This window comes from Mustela nigripes, chromosome 2 (assembly GCF_022355385.1).
Source record: "Mustela nigripes isolate SB6536 chromosome 2, MUSNIG.SB6536, whole genome shotgun sequence".
Taxonomy (NCBI): Eukaryota; Metazoa; Chordata; class Mammalia; order Carnivora; family Mustelidae; genus Mustela; species Mustela nigripes.
The window spans coordinates 200,477,924-200,489,233 of NC_081558.1; the positions used below are offsets into that span (position 1 = coordinate 200,477,924).

An 11,310-nucleotide genomic window follows, 5' to 3' on the forward strand; every position below is an offset into this window, starting at 1 on the left:
GAAAGTCTTCTGTGGTCCATTTTTCCTCTACACCAAGTATTATATCCCCACTTTATGAGTCATTCCTAAAGGACCAACTTTTCCCTTAAAAATCCTGAGAGAGTGAGTTCATAGATTAGGATGTTACATTTTTCAAAAACATTGTAAACACCTCACCGCGTTGTTATAGAGCAACTCTAGGGGCTCCTACCACAGAGAAATTATCATAGATCAACACTTCAAATGCTGGTCACATATAGGTCTTGGTCAAAATCTCATACAGCCTGGCAAATGGAGAAAAATAAAGGAAGAGTAATAGGTTTTCATGACTCTAAGGTCTGCAACATAAAGGTTCTGTTTTATTCTAAGATTATGTCCACTAATTTCTGATCTTAAGAGTCACTTTTCAGTAGAGTTTAGCAGCTAAAATCTGTTCTGACTAGTGAGTTGGCTCAAGCGCCTTACCAGTCGCTTAATATTTTGAATATAACCCAGGGAATGAATTATGCTTTTATCTATTAAAAGTTCTTTCTTCTATGAAGCAGTAGCAATATTAGAGTTTAGTTATTTTCTCTTGTTTTTACCTTAATACAGACTTAGACAAAAAAACAACAGTGACAAGTCTTTCCTAGTCCTCTCTCTCTCTGTAGTATAAAAATAATTTTATCTACCCATGAAGTCCAAAAACCTGGGAGACACATGAAACTCCTTGTTTCACCGCTCTAGGACTCCTTCTTTACAAAAGTAGTGTGTTTATTGCCTAGCTTCCAAAATTTTATCACATTGTTCAATTTTCATGTTTGCATAGAGTGTCCTAGAAACTAAATGGAAACAAAAGGTTTCAAACTCAATTTCTTTGCAAAATCCTAGATGCCTAGAATTTGACATAGGAGTCATGCCATAGAACATAATGAAAATAAGCACAGCTACTAAAAATAAAACTCTAGCTATAGCTTTACACTTTATGCACCTTCTATGCACACTACTTTATACAGATTATCAAAAATTACAGGTAGTGAGATTATGTTGACACATATGCTAATTTCTGCCTTCACATATTTAAAAGCATAGCTGTACTGCTATATTTAAGATAAAATATATTTCCTTATCAGGGAGTAGATTATCAGAGAATCATAAAATCTTAAAGTCATCAAGCCTAACCATGTTAAGTGTGGCCACACTTAACCATGTTAAGTGTTTGCTGGTATTTACTTTTCCATCCATCTTATTTCTGCACACGTAATACAAAAATACCCACCCCCTCACATGGCTTCCTGTTGCTGCTATGGTGAGCAGACAGGGTTCTAAAACTCTACCTGAAATGGAAGCTGAGTCCTCATCTATCAGCAATATTTTTATCTACAGTGTTTCTTTGGCATGACACAGACTGCATTGTTCTTTCCCACAAATAGAGTAGCATTTTACATGTCTGGGATACTATCAAGTCCCTCATAAAGGTTAAAGTCTTTTAGAAAATCTTCCACCAAAGATTGCAAGTTCCTACCATAAAGTTGGTTTCTTTCCTGAATTCTAAGCTGCAGAATATGCTCTCTCAGAGTGGTTTAAACTGTTTTCCTTGCAAAATTCTGAACCACAGACTTGCTTATTCTTAGGCCATATATTTCTGAGAAGTGAGACTGGATCATCAGTCTGGCCTCATACATCACATTCTTGTTTGTTGGTTCCTTTCAACTCCTGACCAATGCACCTGCCTGTAACATACAAATCTTGTGCTAACTGCCAAAATGTGGGGGACTCTCACTTTCAGGGTACATCAAACCCTTTAGCTTTTTTGTTTTGCCTTGTTTCTGTTTATGTTATTATCTTGCCAGTTTTAATGAGCTATTATTGATGTGTAACATGGTGTAAGTTTAAAGTGTGCAACACATTGATTCGATATATTTATATAAACCCTTTGGTTTTTGTTTTGTTTTGCTTTGTTTTCTTTTGTTATTGATCTCCATTTTTCACTTACTAACCATTCTGGGATATCACTCATTTCGGGAAATAATGATACCTGGAGGGGAAAGTTATGCTATCTTTGTTTCTAAAGGCATGTCTTTAATAACAGAAGGCCTCCTTATTTGTTATTTGTTGACCTTATCCTCATTCTTTATCCCCTACATGAATATGTGGTATCAGTGGGGAAAAACGGTCTGTAGACCACAGACACATCTTCAGTGACTTGTTTTTTCTTTGCCCCATTTGTAGAAATGCTCTTCATTGGTAAATACAAGACTCTCAGTGTCTATATGATAAGTTAATTTTATGTATCAATTTAGTTAGGCTCTGGAGCCCAGTTGTTGTCAAAGACCAGTCTACATATTGTTGTGAAGGTAATTTTTATTTTTATTTACTTTTTTATGAAGGTAATTTTTAGATACAATTAATATTTAAATCAGTAGACATTGAGTAAAGCGTATTACCCTCCACAATGTGGTGGGTCTCATCTAATCCGTTGATGGCCTTAAGAGCAAAGACTGAGGTTTTCAGAAAAAGAAAGAAGTGTCCTCAAAATTGCAACACAGAAACTCTGCATGAGTTTCTAGTGAGGCAGGAGATTATATATATATATATATATATATATATATAATTTCTGGGTATATATATATATATATAATTTCTGGGTCAAAGATTTATGTACTTTTTTAAATTTGTGAAGTAGTGCTCTCTCTCTCTATATATATAATCTCCTGAATACAGAAACAGCCAACTTCATATATTGATAGAACCCTGACAAATAGTGTGTATATATATATATATATTTTTTTAATTTTTTATTTTTTATAAACATATATTTTTATCCCCAGGGGTACAGGTCTGTGAATTACCAGGTTTACACACTTCACAGCACTCACCAAAGCACATACCCTCCCCAATGTCCGTAATCCCACCCCGTTCTCCCAAACCCCCTCCCCCCACCAACCCTCAGTTTGTTTTGTGAGATTAAGAGTCACTTATGGTTTGTCTCCCTCCCAATCCCATCTTGTTTCATTGATTCTTCTCCTACCCACTTAAGCCCCCATGTTGCATCACCACTTCCTCATATCAGGGAGATCATATGATAGTTGTTTTTCTCTGCTTGACTTATTTCGCTAAGCATGATATGCTCTAGTTCTATCCATGTTGTCGCAAATGGCAAGATTTCATTTCTTTTGATGGCTGCATAGTATTCCATTGTGTATATATACCACATCTTCTTGATCCATTCATCTGTTGATGGACATCTAGGTTCTTTCCATAGTTTGGCTATTGTGGACATTGCTGCTATAAACATTCGGGTGCATGTGTCCCTTTGGATCACTACTTTTGTATCTTTAGGGTAAATACCCAATAGTGCAATTGCTGGGTCATAGGGCAGTTCTATTTTCAACATTTTGAGGAACCTCCATGCTGTTTTCCAGAGTGGCTGCACCAGCTTGCATTCCCACCAACAGTGTAGGAGGGTTCCCCTTTCTCCGCATCCTCGCCAGCATCTGTCATTTCCTGACTTGTTGATTTTAGCCATTCTGATTGGTGTGAGGTGATATCTCATTGTGGTTTTGATTTGTATTTCCCTGATGCCGAGTGATATGGAGCACTTTTTCATGTGTCTGTTGGCCATCTGGATGTCTTCTTTGCAGAAATGTCTGTTCATGTCCTCTGCCCATTTCTTGATTGGATTATTTGTTCTTTGGGTGTTGAGTTTGCTAAGTTCTTTATAGATTCTGGACACTAGTCCTTTATCTGATATGTCGTTTGCAAATATCTTCTCCCATTCTGTCAGTTGTCTTTTGATTTTGTTAACTGTTTCCTTTGCTGTGCAAAAGCTTTTGATCTTGATGAAATCCCAGTAGTTCATTTTTTCCCTTGCTTCCCTTGCCTTTTGCGTTGTTCCTAGGAAGATGTTGCTGCGGCAGAGGTCGAAGAGGTTGCTGCCCGTGTTCTCCTCAAGGATTTTGATGGATTCCTTTCGTACATTGAGGTCCTTCATCCATTTTGAGTCTATTTTTGTGTGTGGTGTAAGGAAATGGTCCAATTTCATTTTTCTGCATGTGGCTGTCCAATTTTCCCAGCACCATTTATTGAAAAGGCTGTCTTTTTTCCATTGGACATTCTTTCCTGCTTTGTCGAAGATTAGTTGACCATAGATTTGAGGGTCTATTTCTGGGCTCTCTATTCTGTTCCATTGATCTATGTGTCTGTTTTTGTGCCAGTACCATGCTGTCTTGATGATGACAGCTTTGTAATAGAGCTTGAAGTCCGGAATTGTGATGCCACCAACGTTGGCTTTCTTTTTCAATATCCCTTTGGCTATTCGAGGTCTTTTCTGGTTCCATATAAATTTTAGAATTATTTGTTCCATTTCTTTGAAAAAGATGGATGGTACTTTGATAGGAATTGCATTAAATGTGTAGATTGCTTTAGGTAGCATAGACATTTTCACAATATTTATTCTTCCAATCCAGGAGCATGGAACATTTTTCCATTTCTTTGTGTCTTCCTCAATTTCTTTCATGAGTACTTTATAGTTTTCTGAGTATAGATTCTGTGTCTCTTTGGTTAGGTTTATTCCTAGGTATCTTATGGTTTTGGATGCAATTGTAAATGGGATTGACTCCTTAATATCTCTTTCTTCTGTCTTGCTGTTGGTGTAGAGAAAAGCAACTGATTTCTGTGCATTGATTTTATATCCTGACACTTTACTGAATTCCTGTATAAGTTCTAGCAGTTTTGGAGTGGAGTCTTTTGGGTTTTCCACATATAGTATCATATCATCTGCGAAGAGTGATAATTTGACTTCTTCTTTGCCGATTTGGATGCCTTTAATTTCCTTTTGTTGTCTGATTGCTGACGCTAGGACCTCTAGTACGATGTTGAATAGCAGTGGTGATAATGGACATCCCTGCCGTGTTCCTGACCTTAGCGGAAAAGCTTTCAGTTTTTCTCCATTGAGAATGATATTTGCGGTGGGTTTTTCATAGATGGCTTTGATGATATTGAGGTATGTGCCCTCTATCCCTACACTTTGAAGAGTTTTGATCAGGAAGGGATGCTGTACTTTGTCAAATGCTTTTTCAGCATCTATTGAGAGTATCATATGGTTCTTGTTCTTTCTTTTATTGATGTGTTGTATCACATTGACTGATTTGCGGATGTTGAACCAACCTTGCAGCCCTGGAATAAATCCCACTTGGTCGTGGTGAATAATCTTTTTAATGTACTGTTGAATCCTATTGGCTAGTATTTTGTTGAGTATTTTCGCATCTGTGTTCATCAAGGATATCGGTCTATAGCTCTCTTTTTTGGTGGGATCCTTGTCTGGTTTTGGGATCAAGGTGATGCTGGCCTCATAAAATGAGTTTGGAAGTTTTCCTTCCATTTCTATTTTTTGGAACAGTTTCAGGAGAATAGGAATTAGTTCTTCTTTAAATGTTTGGTAGAATTCCCCCGGGAAGCCATCTGGCCCTGGGCTTTTGTTTGTTTGGAGATTTTTAATGACTGTTTCAATCTCCTTACTGGTTATGGGTCTGTTCAGGCTTTCTATTTCTTCCTGGCTCAGTTGTGGTAGTTTATATGTTTCTAGGAATGCATCCATTTCTTCCAGATTGTCAAATTTATTGCCATAGAGTTGCTCATAGTATGTTCTTATAATAGTTTGTATTTCTTTGGTGTTAGTTGTGATCTCTCCTCTTTCATTCATGATTTTATTTATTTGGGTCCTTTCTTTTTTCTTTTTGATAAGTCGGGCCAGGGGTTTATCAATTTTATTAATTCTTTCAAAGAACCAGCTCCTAGTTTCATTGATTTGTTCTATTGTTTTTTTGGTTTCTATTTCATTGATTTCTGCTCTGATCTTTATGATTTCTCTTCTCCTGCTGGGCTTAGGGTTTCTTTCTTGTTCTTTCTCCAGCTACTTTAGGTGTAGGGTTAGGTTGTGTACCTGAGACTTTTCTTGTTTCTTGAGAAAGGCTTGTACCGCTATATATTTTCCTCTCAGGACTGCCTTTGTTGTGTCCCACAGATTTTGAACCGTTGTATTTTCATTATCATTTGTTTCCATGGAAGATATTAGAGAAACCCTCTCGAGAGATATAAAAGCCCTTTCTGGAGAAATAAAAGAACTAAAATCTAACCAAGTTGAAATCAAAAAAGCTATTAATGAGGTGCAATCAAAAATGGAGGCTCTTACTGCTAGGATAAATGAGGCAGAAGAAAGAATTAGTGATATAGAAGACCAAATGACAGAAAATAAAGAAGCTGAGCAAAAGAGGGACAAACAGCTACTGGACCACGAGGGGAGAATTCGAGAGATAAGTGACACCATAAGACGAAACAACATTAGAATAATTGGGATTCCAGAAGAAGAAGAAAGAGAGAGGGGAGCAGAAGGTATACTGGAGAGAATTATTGGGGAGAATTTCCCCAATATGGCAAAGGGAATGAGCATCAAAATTCAGGAGGTTCAGAGAACGCCCCTCAAAATCAATAAGAATAGGCCGACACCCCGTCACCTAATAGTAAAATTTACAAGTCTCAGTGACAAAGAGAAAATCCTGAAAGCAGCCCGGGAAAAGAAGTCTGTAACATACAATGGTAAAAATATTAGATTGGCAGCTGACTTATCCACAGAGACCTGGCAGGCCAGAAAGAGCTGGCATGATATTTTCAGAGCACTAAACGAGAAAAACATGCAGCCAAGAATACTATATCCAGCTAGGCTATCATTGAAAATAGAAGGAGAGATTAAAAGCTTCCAGGACAAACAAAAACTGAAAGAATTTGCAAATACCAAACCAGCTCTACAGGAAATATTGAAAGGGGTCCTCTAAGCAAAGAGAGAGCCTACAAGTGGTAGATCAGAAAGGAACAGAGACCATATACAGTAACAGTCACCTTACAGGCAATACAATGGCACTAAATTCATATCTCTCAATAGTTACCCTGAATGTGAATGGGCTAAATGCCCCTGTCAAAAGACACAGGGTATCAGAATGGATAAAAAAACAAAACCCATCTATATGTTGCCTCCAAGAAACACATTTTAAGCCCGAAGACACCTCCAGATTTAAAGTGAAGGGGTGGAAAAGAATTTACCATGCTAATGGACATCAGAAGAAAGCAGGAGTGGCAATCCTTATATCAGATCAATTAGATTTTAAGCCAAAGACTATAATAAGAGATGAGGAAGGACACTATATCATACTCAAAGGGTCTGTCCAACAAGAAGATCTAACAATTTTCAATATCTATGCCCCCAACGTGGGGGCAGCCAACTATATAAACCAATTAATAACAAAATCAAAGAAACACATCAACAATAATACAATAATAGTAGGGGACTTTAACACTCCCCTCACTGAAATGGACAGGTCATCCAAGCAAAAGATCAGCAAGGAAATAAAGGCCTTAAACGACACACTGGACCAGATGGACATCACAGATATATTCAGAATATTTCATCCCAAAGCAACAGAATACACATTCTTCTCTAGTGCACATGGAACATTCTCCAGAATAGATCACATCCTCGGTCCTAAATCGGGACTCAACTGGTATCAAAAGATTGGGATCATTCCCTGCATATTTTCAGACCACAATGCTCTAAAGCTAGAACTCAACCACAAAAGGAAGTTTGGAAAGAACCCAAATACATGGAGACTAAACAGTATCCTTCTAAAGAATGAATGGGTCAACCGGGAAATTAAAGAAGAATTGAATAGTGTGTATATATTTTGATGTATGTGTGCATATATATATATTTTTTGTCTATTATATTTTATCTATTTTATATATATATATATTTTATCTATTTCTATATACATATAGAAATAGATAAAAGATAGGTAGATAGAGCAAGCCTGCTATAATGGTAATAATGCAGACTTAAGCATATCATTTTTAAATTAGTTAAGCTAATTAGTATATATTCACAGTTCAGCATTAAATAATATAAGAAAGCATATACCAATCCAACACAATCCCTCCCCTTCCCAAGCTTCTCAGTCTTTTGGTTCTCTTTCCTAGGTGAGCTGTTGTGACCAGTTTTCTATAGAACTTTTCAAAGTTAGCCTTTGTATGTATAAACATGTATATGTTTTTATTTCCAAAAAGTAATATGTTATACAAAGTATTTTGCACCTTTCTTTTTATTGTTAATATTTCATGAAGATGCTTCCATATAAGTTCACATAAAATGATCTCATTTTTATTCACAATTTGTTGCCATAATTTTAACTATTGAAACTCATTAAGGATATTTCTAATTCACTGTTATGTCAAGCCACGCTAAAATTACAATATTCTAAAAAACTGTGTGTCTGTGTGTGTGTGTGAAAGCTATAGTTTATCTTTACAATATAATCCAGATATGGAATTTCTGGGTCAAAGATTTATGTACTTTTTTAAATTTGTGAAGTAGTGCTATGTTGATATTAATATGACAAACATTTTTATATGATTAATATATATATTAATATTAGAGTGGTATTTAAATACCACTCTGATATTTAAATAAAATTTATTACTATTTGGTGTCTGTGGTCCTATATAAGTGCAGGATACTTTTTTTATCCTTGTCAAGCAATTCATTTGTAAACTTGTGATTCCTGATATTGTCATAATTGCCACCTTGCTATTCATGGAGTAATTCACTGAAGAATCTTTAAACAAGTGCACTATTTGGGGATGGGCTACTAATATCACCGTATGAAGTTCCTGGAAGTAGGATTATAGCAATAACTGCATTGCCATAAAGCTCGGGGGGCATGGTTAGAGACTCACATAATGAGGCAATTTGTATCTACATCAAGGAAGGGAGAAAATCTTAATGAAAATATATTGAATTGTTAGATAAATCAAACCTCATATGAGATCTCAAAAAGTGATTGCAAGAAAAAACAGAGTTGCTTTTCCTAAGAATAGATTCATTTTGTGTTTTGATTTCTGTAAAGTCCTAAGAGGAGGAGACAGACAGGTGTTTGATGTGGGTTTTGTTTGAGTTCTAACCATTCTCCCTTGTCTCCTATTCATCATCAAAGCTTTTGCCAATCCTTCTGTTTCTGAAAAGTTTCTTTTTATTGTGTCAGTTTCAAGAAAGAGAGAGAGATCACTGTACCTGTACTGACAATGACTACACTTCACGGCAATTTCATTTTATATGTTGTGCGCTCATCCAAGATGAAATGTTGGTAGTAGTTTCAGACACTTTAGCCAAGACATCAGAACTGCAGAGTGATCTAAGTGTAGGAGAATTGTGTCCCTTTGTGAATTTCTTCCTCAGTCTTTCCCTTCAATCCACCAACAGCCCAGTTCATTTCCTAAATAGCCCTCACATCTAACCATACCTTTTTCATTTCTGCTGTTTTCCATGGACAGCCTTGCCCTTGTCCTCTCTTTTTCTCCTCACTAATGAATCTCCCTAAGTCCATATTAGTCTCCCTCCTACTTAAAATCCTCTGGTGACACTCCTGTGCCCTGAGAATGAAGACTAAACTAAGGGCCTGTCCCAGGAGGAAGGAAGCTGGAACCCAACCCAGTCCCAGCATTGTCAGCCCTGGTTGCTCTCGGGAGTGCTGGGGTACTAATGCAAGATGGCCATATGGCTCTTGTTTAGGACAGTTCATTACTACCAGGAGTGTCTTTGACTGTGGGCGTTCCTTCCTCAGTGGTGGTTGTTTAAGCCATAGAAAGTTGCATCCAAGCTTGTTTGACATCTGTCCCCTCAAATGTCCATGCTACTGGGACTGGAGAGAGGTGTAGGATTTTTGGTCAAGCTCTGTGGCCTGGCCTAGTCCTGCTCTGTTGTTGAGAATGTGCAGGATGCCCTTTTCTCCTTTCTCGGTGCACCATTCATGAGGAGGCTGCAGGCATTCTATACTAGAGAAGGCAGGCAGAGTGGGGAGGCTTTTGTTGAACTTGAACCAGAAAATAAGGTAACAATGGCCCTTAAAAAAAGACAAGAAAAGCATGGGACACCAGTATCTTGAGGTGTCCAAGTCCCACAGAACCAAGAGGGATTGGGTGTTGAAACCCAGTGGTTCAAACAGTGCTGACACGACCAATGATGGCTTCATTTGGATGCACCAATGAAGAAATTGCTCCATTCTCATGGTTGGAAATTGTTCCAAATGGGACCACATTGCTTGTGACCCCAAGGGCAAGATTACAGAGAAAATCTTCATGCAGCTTATATCCCAGGAGTCAGCTGAGAAGGCCCTAGCGAAGCACAAGGAAAGAATAGAGCATAGATACATTGAGGTGATCAAGAGCGGTTGGGAAGAAGTTAGTCATACACGGATCCTCCTCTGAGGTTCATGTCTGCACAGGGGCCGAAGTCTTATGACCACCCCGGCACAGCCAGGAAGTATGCTAGCATTGTCCAGCAAGCAGGCTGGAGAGGATGAGGTCTGGTCCTGATAGTGCAGGCTAAGGGGGCTACCAGAAGTACAGCAGCCTCAGCGATGGCTGTGGTTTCACCAACCATCTGTTTTGGAGAGATGTCAGTTACTGTAATCTCTCAGGTATGTATGACCACAGATATGGAGACAGAGAGATTACTGCCCAGAGTACCACTGGACACTGTGTCCACATGGGAGGGCTGCCATTCACAGCCACAGAGAACAGAATTTAATAACTTCTCTCCCTGAAATCCTAGGAGAGCCATATTGAGGTCAGCTCTGAGGGAAGAGTGAACAGCCAAGCTGATGCTGAGTTTGCCATTCACAAAGAAGCTATGGCATATATCCATATCCAAACACTGGACCAATATGCAACAGAGCTATACAGAACTTTTCCTGAACTCTACAACTGGGGCCAGCTTTGGGACATATTGCAGCCAGATGATGCAAGGCATGGTGGTGTCAGCCCAGTCCACTCCCAGTGGCCACCAAAGCCAGTCTGTGAGTGGCTATTACAAGTCTGGCTCTGGAGGCATAAATAGCAGGAGTGGAGATGACAAGTTTTGTAGGAGCATTTGAGTTATTGCAACCAAATTTTCACAGGCAGCCTAGAAGAAGTGAAAAGCAATTATGACTCTGGAGGAAGCTGTGGAACCTGTTTTTGCACCACAAATTGTGAAATCTGGACTAAAAAATTGCCTCTTCAGTATTTTCTCATGCAAACTTTCTTCTAGCATGTGATAATGAGTTAACTAAAACTCCTTTCAGCTTTTCTCAATTAACATTTTGGTGGTGTACTTCAGAGTGCTGTTATCTGAGATAAACTAGTTTAAGCACTTTAAATGGGTATTTATACCATATCACTGTGAACACCTTGGAGAGGTGTGCTTTTTTGGAAAACTCAAGGTGTTAGATCTCTAATTCAAAGAAGAACATTTCTCATTTTTGTTTA

General features: G+C 38.0%; 1 pseudogene; it reads left to right on the forward strand.

Annotated features, from left to right (window-relative positions):
- Positions 1–9,692: 9,692 nt before the first annotated feature.
- On the forward strand, positions 9,693–10,937 carry LOC132010633 (heterogeneous nuclear ribonucleoprotein F-like; annotated as a pseudogene).
- The last annotated feature ends 373 nt before the right edge of the window (positions 10,938–11,310 follow it).